Source organism: Castor canadensis, chromosome 7 (assembly GCF_047511655.1).
Source record: "Castor canadensis chromosome 7, mCasCan1.hap1v2, whole genome shotgun sequence".
Taxonomy (NCBI): domain Eukaryota; kingdom Metazoa; phylum Chordata; class Mammalia; order Rodentia; family Castoridae; genus Castor; species Castor canadensis.
The window spans coordinates 126,611,601-126,622,401 of NC_133392.1; the positions used below are offsets into that span (position 1 = coordinate 126,611,601).

The 10,801-nt window shown below is 43.3% G+C and overlaps 1 pseudogene; it reads left to right on the forward strand.

The window, feature by feature from the left end:
• The first annotated feature begins 517 nt into the window (after positions 1–517).
• On the forward strand, positions 518–9,807 carry LOC109675389 (cytochrome P450 4A12B-like; annotated as a pseudogene).
• Positions 9,808–10,801: the final 994 nt, after the last annotated feature.

The following is a 10,801-nucleotide window of genomic DNA, read 5'->3' on the forward strand; positions in this document are numbered from 1 at the left end:
TGCCAGCCCATGTTGGAATCCAGCACAGAAGGTTTCTAACGTCACCATGGACTCTCAATGGCTCTTTCCTTTGAACAGATCATTTACCTCTACGTAATCAGTTTCTCACCACTGAGATCATGGTAATTGTACAGCCAGTCACACTTACTGAACATTTAGTAAAATACACATGAATCCTGTCAAGTTGGGAGGTTTGTGGCTATTTAATTGTTGTTCTACTTCACAACTGAGAATCTTGCTTGGCACATACTAGGTGATCATAAAATATTTGTGAGCAGCATGGAGAACAGAAAGTGGTTTGTGCACGGCTATAATTACTGTCAGTGGACAAAGTTTTGCTCTCACCATTTATCATCTGTATCTTGCAGGTTGTCCAACTCTGGATCCAAGGTCAAGCTTTGCATTTACCTCTCCCTTCTCCCTCCTACAAGAAGGTGGAGCAATCCTTCCAGTTCTTAGGAATCGAGAAGGGTCAGTTACAGTCAGTGACAGTCAGTGATCCAGAAGCCACTGCACCATGAGTGTCTGTGCACTGAGCCCCATCAGATTTCCAGGCAGCATGTCTGGGTTTTTCCAAGTGGCCTCCTTGCTTGGATTGCTTTTGCTGCTATTCAAGGCAGTCCAGCTCTCTCTGCGCAGGCAGTGGCTGCTCAAAGCTGTACAGCAGTTTCCATCTCAACCTTCCCACTGGCTGTTTGGACACAAGAATGAGGTAGGAAGGAACTGAACAGGGCAATGGGAGGCAAAGGAGGGCTAGGACACTAGAGCCTAGATAGTAAGTCCATGGGTCAAACCCACACCTCCTCCTCCTCCTCTTATTCCTCCTCTTTTCTTCCTTCTCTTCCTCCTCCTCCTCCTCCTTCTTTTTTGGCATTACAGAGATTGAACTCAGAACCTTGTACATGTGAGGCAAGTGCTTTTCCGCTAAGCTACATCCTCATCCTGATAGGATGAAGCCACTATGTGATCAGCACAAAGCCTCTGATAAAACACATTTTATCTCTCAGGCAGGGCTCATCCCAGTGATGGGGAGCTACTGTCTCATAAGAAGCCTGTCCTGCTGTTCCTCAGCTCTATCACATTCCCATTACTTATGCAGGTCTGTCATCTGTCCTGGCAGCCCTGAATTTGGAAGACTGTGACTTATCCTTCCTGAGTCTCCTTCTGTCCAGGCTGTGCATTCCTTGCTGCCTCAGCTGATCTCTAACAACTAGGCTTCTAGATGCTTCCTTACCCCACTCACTTAATGTCCTCTTCTATGTTTGGCCCAGAGCTTTCCTGGGACACAGACATTAGTGTGATGGAATCTCTGACCTTTGGGGTTTGTTATGTGGTTACAAGACACTAAACTCAGGATCTGTCAGGACACAGGAAGAAAGTTCACTATCCTGATGTGGATGAATGATGTCAGGTGGAGGAACCAACTGGTTTGATTTGTCTGAGAGTGATGAATTTCCCAGAATGGGTGATTTTCAGGTGTGAAACCCTAACAGTGATGGACACGTATTAGGGAGACAGCTATATGATATTATGCATCCAAGGGGGCAAATGGTTGAGCTGTCCCCTTAAGAGGGTCTATTTATTGCAAGGCTCTCCTTACACACATCCTAGACTATGATATCCTTGCAGTTGAACAACCATTGCCCTCCTGTAACATAGTGCCCAGCACAGAGCCCATTACCTTTGTGTGAAATCACCTAGGAAGGATGGAAAGGGGTGGGGAGGGGCAGTCCTGACCTACCCCTCCTGTACTGCCAGCCTTATAGGTACAGCTGCATAACTAGTCCGCTGTTTTCAGTAAAGAAGCCAAATGATTGTTAGTAGAGGGGAAACAAATATTGGAACTTTTAAAATTGGCCATAGAGAAATAAACAAGGCCCAAGAGCCAATGTTTGGTCGTGCAAAATTTTATACTAATTACTTTCAGATTATATGTTGATTTGGGACATTATGACTTTCTTTGATGTAGCTATCACCAGCTGAATAGAGCTGTGTGTGTGTGTGTGTGTGTGTGTGTGTATGTATGTGTGTGTGTGTATTACTGATGTTTGAAACTCAGGTTCTCACGCTTGGTAGGCAGGCGCTGTACCACTCCACCAACTCAAGCTTTTTCTCTTTTTTTTTGAGCTAGCAGTTCGTTTTGGGAACCACTAAAAACTACTCAGTGATGTTTTCATTACACTAATGACCATTGGATGATTCATAGACCTAACAAGTAGATAATTTTCATTTACATAAATAATGTTATTCATAGTGCTGAATCACCTCTCAACTTCTTTAGCTAATGGCAATTGTAGTCCAGTATTTCTAGTTCTTATAACGCTGAGATTTGTATTTATTTACTACTGCTATTATTGCCTAAGTTAGGAACAAGAATGCCATAGGTAATTAGGTGGAACCCCTGGTAGCTCACAAAAGCAGGAGTTGCAGACAGCAGACTGCCTTGGATTCCAAGCAGTCAGAATGGAGTCTTGCTGCAGTGCTGTACAGGGTCCCCAGATCTGTTCAGTCACAACATAAGGGGTTCCTGCAGGACAACATCATGTAGTTTGGACTTACTAGATTCCACTGGCCAGTCCTTGACATGGATCTAAGGACAAGGGACATTTCTACATTGGAAATGACCAGGAAATATAGAGCAACCTCTAAGGAACTTCAGTAGAATAATTTTTAGTTCTGGTGAGGATTGACAGTCCCACACTCACCCCAAGAGAATATAAGATCCATGACAGTATGAACATATTTATTCACTGACTAATCCTTAGCTCCTCAGAAGGAATTGAGTAAGTGCTCAATAAATAGCTATCAGTGAATCTAACTATCCTACTACTCTTTGTGTATTCACTCACTGACTTTAATAGATCATTTTCACATCTCTGCCTAGCTTAACATCCTATCAGATTTCTAGTCTTCCAATGGGTGACCCTAAAAGCCCTCTGCAATTCTGGCTATCCTTGATTGGACAGGTGGACATGGAGGCCATGCCATCACAATCTGATTCTCAAAAAGAGATTCAGTACACCACACATACATGACCTCCATTAGCATGGTGTTGTATCAGTGCAGAAAGAATAATAATGCCTTGGCCACCAGGTGAGCCTGCCAGGACATGGAGTGTTTCTGTTGATTCATGACTGGATCACCAGATTTCAGGAAAGTGTCCGATACATACTAGGGCTTGAATTTTCAAGATTGATGAATGTATTGATGTGCATGAGAAAAGACTTGGAGGTCCAGCAGCTCATAGTCCCGGGTTTGATCCATTCTACACAATAGCTTCCCCTTGTCCATGGTTTTCATAGCACTCCCCTGTGCTCCCAGCCTTCTTTTGTTCTTTTCACTTCTCCTCACCTTAGCTCAAGATTATAACTGTTCCTTGTAACAAGAATTTTATTGAAGAATTATTGGTTTGCTCTCCCACAAATATTAATTTATTCCTTCCTCATTTACTCATTTCTTTAAAAATAGGTATGATTCCATGTATGCTGGGATCTAAGAACACAGAGATGACTGAATTTGAAGCTAAAGTACAGGGTCAAGGATTAGAGCACTGAGTAGAAATACGATCATAGACATACCCAGAAACTATGGTATCTTGGGGGAAGTACACCATGGGGTTAGCACAGTTGAGTTTAATGTAATCACATGGGCATATCATTTAACATTGGTTTCCTCAATGCTTTACCTTTATAAAGACTCTATGTCCAAATTATGTCACATTGTGAGATATTAAGTGCTAGCACTTCAGCATATGAATTTTGAAAGAACACAATTAATCCATGACTTTAATGTAAATCTGAAAAAGTTTTGGGCACTTTGGAGTCCATTCCTGAATATTGATCAAGCACTTGCTAAATGAAAGGTTGTAAGGGCAGTTCTGAGTGAGGACCTGTGGATGGCCCAACAGTGAGACAGAACCTAACCTTAGGCCAAGTTCTGAGATGACAGCAAGAGTCTGGACCATTATTCAGGTCCTCACAAACAGTCTGAGTCTCTGATCTATGTGGATAGATTTAGTACCATGTCCTTGTGGATATGCAATCCTTCATCCTTACTTCAGAAAGTAGACCAAAAAGGAAGATATTATTGGTTTTATTTCCTTTGTTGACAGTTCCAAAAGGACCAAGAACTACAACAACTGTTGAAATGAGTAGAGAATTTCCCAAGTGCCTGTGCTCGCTGGCTATGGGGGAGTCAGCTTTTTGTCCTAGTCTATGACCCTGACTACATGAAGGTGATTCTGGGGAGATCAGGTGGAGTGAACTCCCATCCCAGAAGCTCTTCTCTCTTCAGTACAAGCCCTAAAATCCACAAAATTCCAAAATAGAGTTGCAGTTAAAATGTCAATATGTGAAATGTCTACCTTTCTCCCCCTTCTCCCAGCCCACAACCAGGTCTAAGGCCAACAATATTTACAGAGTATTGAATGTTATAACAGCTGTGTGTATCTGAATTTAATTTCTTACTTTCTTAAATGGCATAATCTGCTATGTAAATTGTCCTTGATCCGGAAGAAAAGCATCATATCTATACCGCGTTGGCTTTGAAACTTCTAATTATTGCCAGTCCTTGGGATGACTTGGTCACCACCCACTGTAGGAAGCCTGAGGCTCTGTCTTATCTCTGACATTGAAGATATGACTTATGTGGCTCAAAAACTCCTCATTATCTCCTAGGATAGTGAGCTCTGGCACATGGAGCCTGTCTTTCTGAGCCCAGATGACTATTAGGACAGAGACAGAGGGTATAGGAAGTGTTGGGTGGAATCATGGGACAAACTGTCAACAGATAATCATCAAGAACTGTTGGCAAGCCAGGCGTGATTGTATATGCCTGTAATATCAGAATTCCAAAAGGTGAGGCAGGAGGATCATGAGTTTGAGCTCAGCCTTGACTGTATATTGAGTCCTTGTCTCATAAAACAAAACAAAACAAAACAAAAAACTTCATAGCAGCCCATGGCATCAATCATAGCTACATTATATGGTCAATATCAGTTTCCTACAAAGCCTTTCCTCTTTTTTTCAGACCCAAAACCTCATGGTACCTATAGATTCCTGTCTCGCTGGCTTGGTATGTATATCTAAACATCTATGTGGTCACTCCACAGTTAGGGTTGGCAGGATATATCTCTCTGGCTCACAGTGAACAAAAATTAATGAGACATCACTGTGATGTCCACCTCTAAATGTACCCTCATTTCTCTTTTCTAACTAGAGCCTCATCTCTTTCTCATGCTGTTGTGAGGTCCCCTGAGGATCATCTCTTTCTGCATCTCCTTCAGTTTATCTCCAAACATTCTCAGCCTGACATCTATTTGAGTTCCTCCTTGCTCTACCATAAAGTCTCTTCAACCATCCCTGACAGATGTCATAATCACATCAGATAAACCAGCCCAACTGGGAAACTCACATTCTTGAAAAAGTGCCACTTTTTACTGCCTTTGTCCAAGAAACTGCTCTCTTGATTTTCTTTCTCCAGAAACCTCACTGTCTGTCTTTCCCAAATTGTCCCCAGTGTTCCCTCTGAACCTATTGTCCACAAACTCATGCATCAATCATCTCTGGCCCAGGGAATGGTTTGCTCCTCTTGAATGGGCAGACACGGTTCCAGCACCGGCGAATGTTGACCCCAGCCTTCCACTATGACGTCCTGAAGCCCTACATGGAAATCATGGCAGACTCTGTCTGAGTGATGTTGGTGAGTCTGTCTTTATCTTTCAGGTCCCCACATCTAACTCAGCACACATTCAAATTCTTCTAACACAGAAACCATCAGACACAATCACATGAAACAAACATTCTCAGGCCATTAGTGTGAAGCTAAGTTCATCAAAAGAAATGGGACAAAGAGACCCCAGGCAACAGAATTATGATACACTTTGCTCATTGTCCAAGGTAGAGAGCATCATGGTTGACACAGGCTCAAGTCTGTACAGAATGGATTGGGGGAGTAGCCAATCCTGCCAAACAGCAGGACTACATGACCCTGGCTGGCCTGGTAATGGTAGCTTTAGTTTAGTAGTAGGGGCAACTCTTTAGGATGTCACTCGATTAGGCTCTGACCTGGAGGTCCAGGTCTTCTGCATAGACTTGAGTGACTCATGCAGTGAAATGCACTCTTGTTCCATATTGTCACAACCAAATCTACCACGTTATCACCACCCACTGGGATTTTTGTTGTTGTTGTTTTCAGCAATGCATGCTTAGTCAAAGCTTGCCAAATGGATCCTCTGATGTTGCTCCCTTAGAAGTCACATCGTGGGTTTACAGGATTTATGTTGCCATCAACTTTTGTTCCTTCACATGGAATACTCCCTGCCCCTCTACCCTAGCTCAACTCTCAGAAAAAGAGAGTTTCTGCCCTTAGTTCTCAAAAAATAGTATTTTCTGACTTAACAAAAGATAATTCTCATAATAACTTTTTCCAAAATGCAAACCAATGACTACTATGAGAAAACATGTTTAACTTTAAAGATAAGTTTGTGGGAAAATGTGTCCCTTTACAAATACTTGCTTAGGAGCCTTAATTGGCTGCAATACATCTTTTTTACAAAGTGAGGAGATCCCATCAGAATCAGTAGAGATATAGAAGCAAGTTGAGCCTTAACAGCACAGGCCATATGGGAGAATTGAGGGGGTCACTGTCCTTTTCCTACCACAGGACAAATGGGAGCAGCTCATTGGCCAGGACTCCCCTCTGGAGATCTTTCAGCATGTCTCTTTGATGACTCTAGACACCATCATGAAGTGTGCCTTTAGCCACACTTCATGGCAGGGCAGTGTCCAGTTGGACAGCTCAGTATGAATCCTTGAAATACTGGGTCCTTGTTCTTACCAATGGCTGTGGACTCACCTAAAAAAAACTTGGGCAGCTTGGATCTTCACCTCTACATAAAGCAATACTCTTACACCAACGCTGCCCAGTTCATTTTCCAGATCTAACCCAACACTGACCCAGCTACAGACCTCTGATCTCTAACCCAGGTAGAAGCCTGACTGCTCATGCCATTTTCTAAAGGCCCCAGTTCTGTCTGTATGACAGAACTGATGTGTGACTCAATGTTATTTTTCCCCACCATACAGGGAATCTATACCCAGAATCTTGTCTCTGGATCAGACCTCCCTATCATCAGTCTGTTGTGCATCCTGTTCCTCAGGAATTCACAGTTCTACATCCAGGCCATTGGGGATCTGAACTACTTGACATATTCTCGTGTGAGGAATGTCTTTCATCAGAGTGACACCATCTACAGGCTGAACTCTGATGGCCGCTGGGCCAATCGTGCCTGCAAGATCACACATGAACATACAGGTTCTGTCTCCCTTCCTGTTTCCTCTCCTTTTCCAGGCTCAGCTCAAATCAATGTCCATGACCCCATCAGCATAGCCAGCCCCTCTGATGCCCCTAAAATTCGCAGGAAACATTCATGCTGGGTACTTCCCTAGTGTAAATGTTGGGAACTGAGATGTTAGAGTGTCAGGTAGTATGTGGGTGGTTACCTGTGCCATGAAATTGGTGAAGTTGCATGAGACCTATCCTAGAGTTCAAGCAGAGCCTCTGACAGCTATGCTACTGAGGGGAGGTCTGGCCTGCATCAGATATTTCTAAACCCCCACCACTGACTCACACAGCTACTCCCACACACATGCTGTGATCTATGGATTGGGGGAGGGAGGCCATAAGGTTTTCTGTAGCATTTGGCAATGTCTGTTAACTGCTGTCCTGGGACAGATTGAGTGATCAAGCTGAGGAAGGCTCAGCTGCAGGATGAGGGAGAGCTGGAAAAGGTCAGGAGGAAGAGGCACTTGGATTTCCTGGACATCCTCCTGTTTGCCAAAGTGAGTGTGTGTTGCAGAGGCCTGAGGCTTTTCCCAGAAGCCTAGACCAAAAGATAAACCCTGCTCTCTCACTGTGGCCTCCCCAAGATGGAGAATGGGAGCAGCTTGTCTGACAAGGACCTGTGTTCTGAGGTGGATACCTTCATGTTTGAGGGCCATGACACCACAGCCAGTGGCATCTCATGGATTTTCTATGTTCTGGCCACACACCCACAGCACCAACAGAGGTGCAGGGAGGAGGTCCAGACCCTCTTGGGAGATGGGGCTTCCCTCACCTGGTGAGTGACATTGCAAAAGGAAGGAGAGCTTTGCTTCTCTGGGAGAGAGAAAACCCTTGTTTTTGAGCCCCTTCTTACTTTTCAGGATGGACTTTATTTCAGGGATCACCTGGACCAGATGCCCTACACCACCATGTGCATCAAAGAGGCCCTGAGACTCTCTCCTCCAGTACCATCTGCGGGAAAAGAGCTAAGCACACCTGTCACCTTTCCTGATGGATGCTCCCTACCCAAAGGTATGTGCTTCCCAGACTCACTCACCTACAGTGTGGACAAGGGAGGATCAGAAATCCACACGTGCTTCTGAAGTTCTGAACCTCTTTAAATTTCTCTTGTTAGTAAACTAGTGCTTGTTTTGTACTTTGATATGTATGAAAAGGTGGTACTTGCGATACCCCGCACAATTTCAATAAGTATTAATTACCTTTTAAAACCCAGACAATTTTTTCCTTTTCTTTTGTTTTGGAATATTGTTGTAAATGATCTATAAGATCCCTTTCAATTTTGTTATTTCATGGGATTAAAATCATGATGTTCTTTTGTTCTCTAGGGCTAACAATCACCTTTTGAGTCTGTGATCTCATGACTACAGTGCCCTCCATTTAGGCTGCATGATATTTCAGATTCTAACATTACAGACTTCATTCCTGACTCAAAGATTACAGTACACACAGAGCACTTCTCCTTTCACTGTACACTTTAAGTAACATCCTTTACATTGGACAGAATGTGTGCATAACTCCATTGTGGTACATGCAAATGGATACCTATCAGTTTACATGATAATGACTCAATTCTCAGAGTCTTCTCCACGTGAATATTCACAGGATAGACTCTGGAAGTGTTTTCAGGACTTAAGCCCTAAATTTGTCTCCCCTGAGATGTGGAAGATGGAGGGAGAGTCAGACAGGGGTTAGGGAGATGGGCTTCCTTCCCTGGTTAAAGGTAAATGAGGAAGATCAGAGAATTCTGTGTCATGGATGAGATGTGGTCTAGTCTGTGAGGAGTTCCCTGCCATTGGCTCTGATGTCTTCCCTGCCACATTATAGCTGTGTGATCATAGAAGTGGCACTCAGCACCTCTGAGTCGCTTGTGCCTTATCTGAAAAATGAAGATTCGAGTACTTTCTTTGGAGGATGGTTATGAATTGATTTATAGTCTCAAAAATTCACAGAAGACATTGACTGTGTATTGTCACTTGAGAGACTACAATGAGTTTCCAGTATTTCTTGCTTCTCTTTCCTGAATCATTTCCTGCTCCTTGCCTGTGTTCAAGTGCTTTGCCAAACCTGTCCAACTACCTGTAACATGATTTATGGCACCAGGTCCGCTGTTGGCTAAGGGACTAGGGACTCACCCTATGGCATAATCAGTTTCTCTGTCTCCTACCTGCTCCACAGGGATCATAGTTATGCTCTCCTTTTATGCCCTTCACCATAATCCAACAGTGTGGCCAAACCCAGAGGTACGAGGGCCCTGGAGGATGGGAGGGGAAAATTTCTTAAGACCAAAACCTCCTCCCACTCCCACTTCTGGATGTCCTGCCCCTCATCCACTGGAACAGGGACTTGACGTTCTTCAGTTCTGGCCTTGTGGCTTTTCTGTAGGTGTTTGACCCTTCCCGGTTTGTACCTGATTCTTCCAGACACAGCCACTCATTCCTGCCCTTCTTGGGAGGATCAAGGTAAGGTATCCTGTACTGATATTGGGGTGGAGGAAAAGGGGAGTCTTTTGGAATATACCCAATGTTTGTGATTTCCTATGCAACAATGTGGCAAATTCAGGTGTGCCTGTTTGCTGGCGTTTGTGGAAAAGACGTCTCGTGTGTGTGTATGTGCTTGAAAAGAAGATGACATTTCAGGGCACATCATAAACATGTTGGCCCCATTGTCCTTCCCAGTGGACACTCACATGTCAGTGTTAATGGATTTCCATTTTTCAGTGTATTTTGTTGCTTCCCTCACTTTTTAGGAGTAGGACTTTACAAAGTAGTTTTTCTCATGTAAATTTAACTTCAGGGGTTGTGCTTTTCAGCTGCCAGTTTTTTTACAGGGTGAATTTCCACACCTTCTCAGCCTCACCCACTGACCTTTCTGGTTCTATAATCCTAGAATCATTGAAGCAAGTGATTAGTTTGCCTGGGTTTGTTTTGTTTTCTGGATACCTGGCATGTGCTAACTGTTCTGTCAGATACCTGAAAGGTTATGGAAGCTATTCAAAAAACATTTTACACCTATGTGCATTGTCTCTACATTTCAAGCCTTCCTTTATGCCGTTTTTGACTACATGTTAATGTTTATATTCCCCTTAGAACTTTTCAGTTGTCAAAACTTGACATGAAGTAAGATCTGTTTGCCTTGAAATTACACTGCCAATATGGTCCAATCTGCTATTGGATCACCAGTCCAACTTCAGACAAAAAGCATCAAAATTCAGAACAGAAAACTGCCTCTGAGGAAAACCCCACTATTTTGATTTGAAAAATAGATTTAAAAAGTTGCTGGTGTGTATAATTTAAACTCAATGAAGTAGTGGTAGACAAATAATTCCAAAAGAACTGCTGTGATAATCCACAAAGGCTCAAGGAATTCCCCTGTGAATTACAAGTTGCCACAAACCTTGTAAATGTAAAAAGAAACAAGAATTGTCAGAATCGTAATTATGTGACTTCCTCAAATGTTG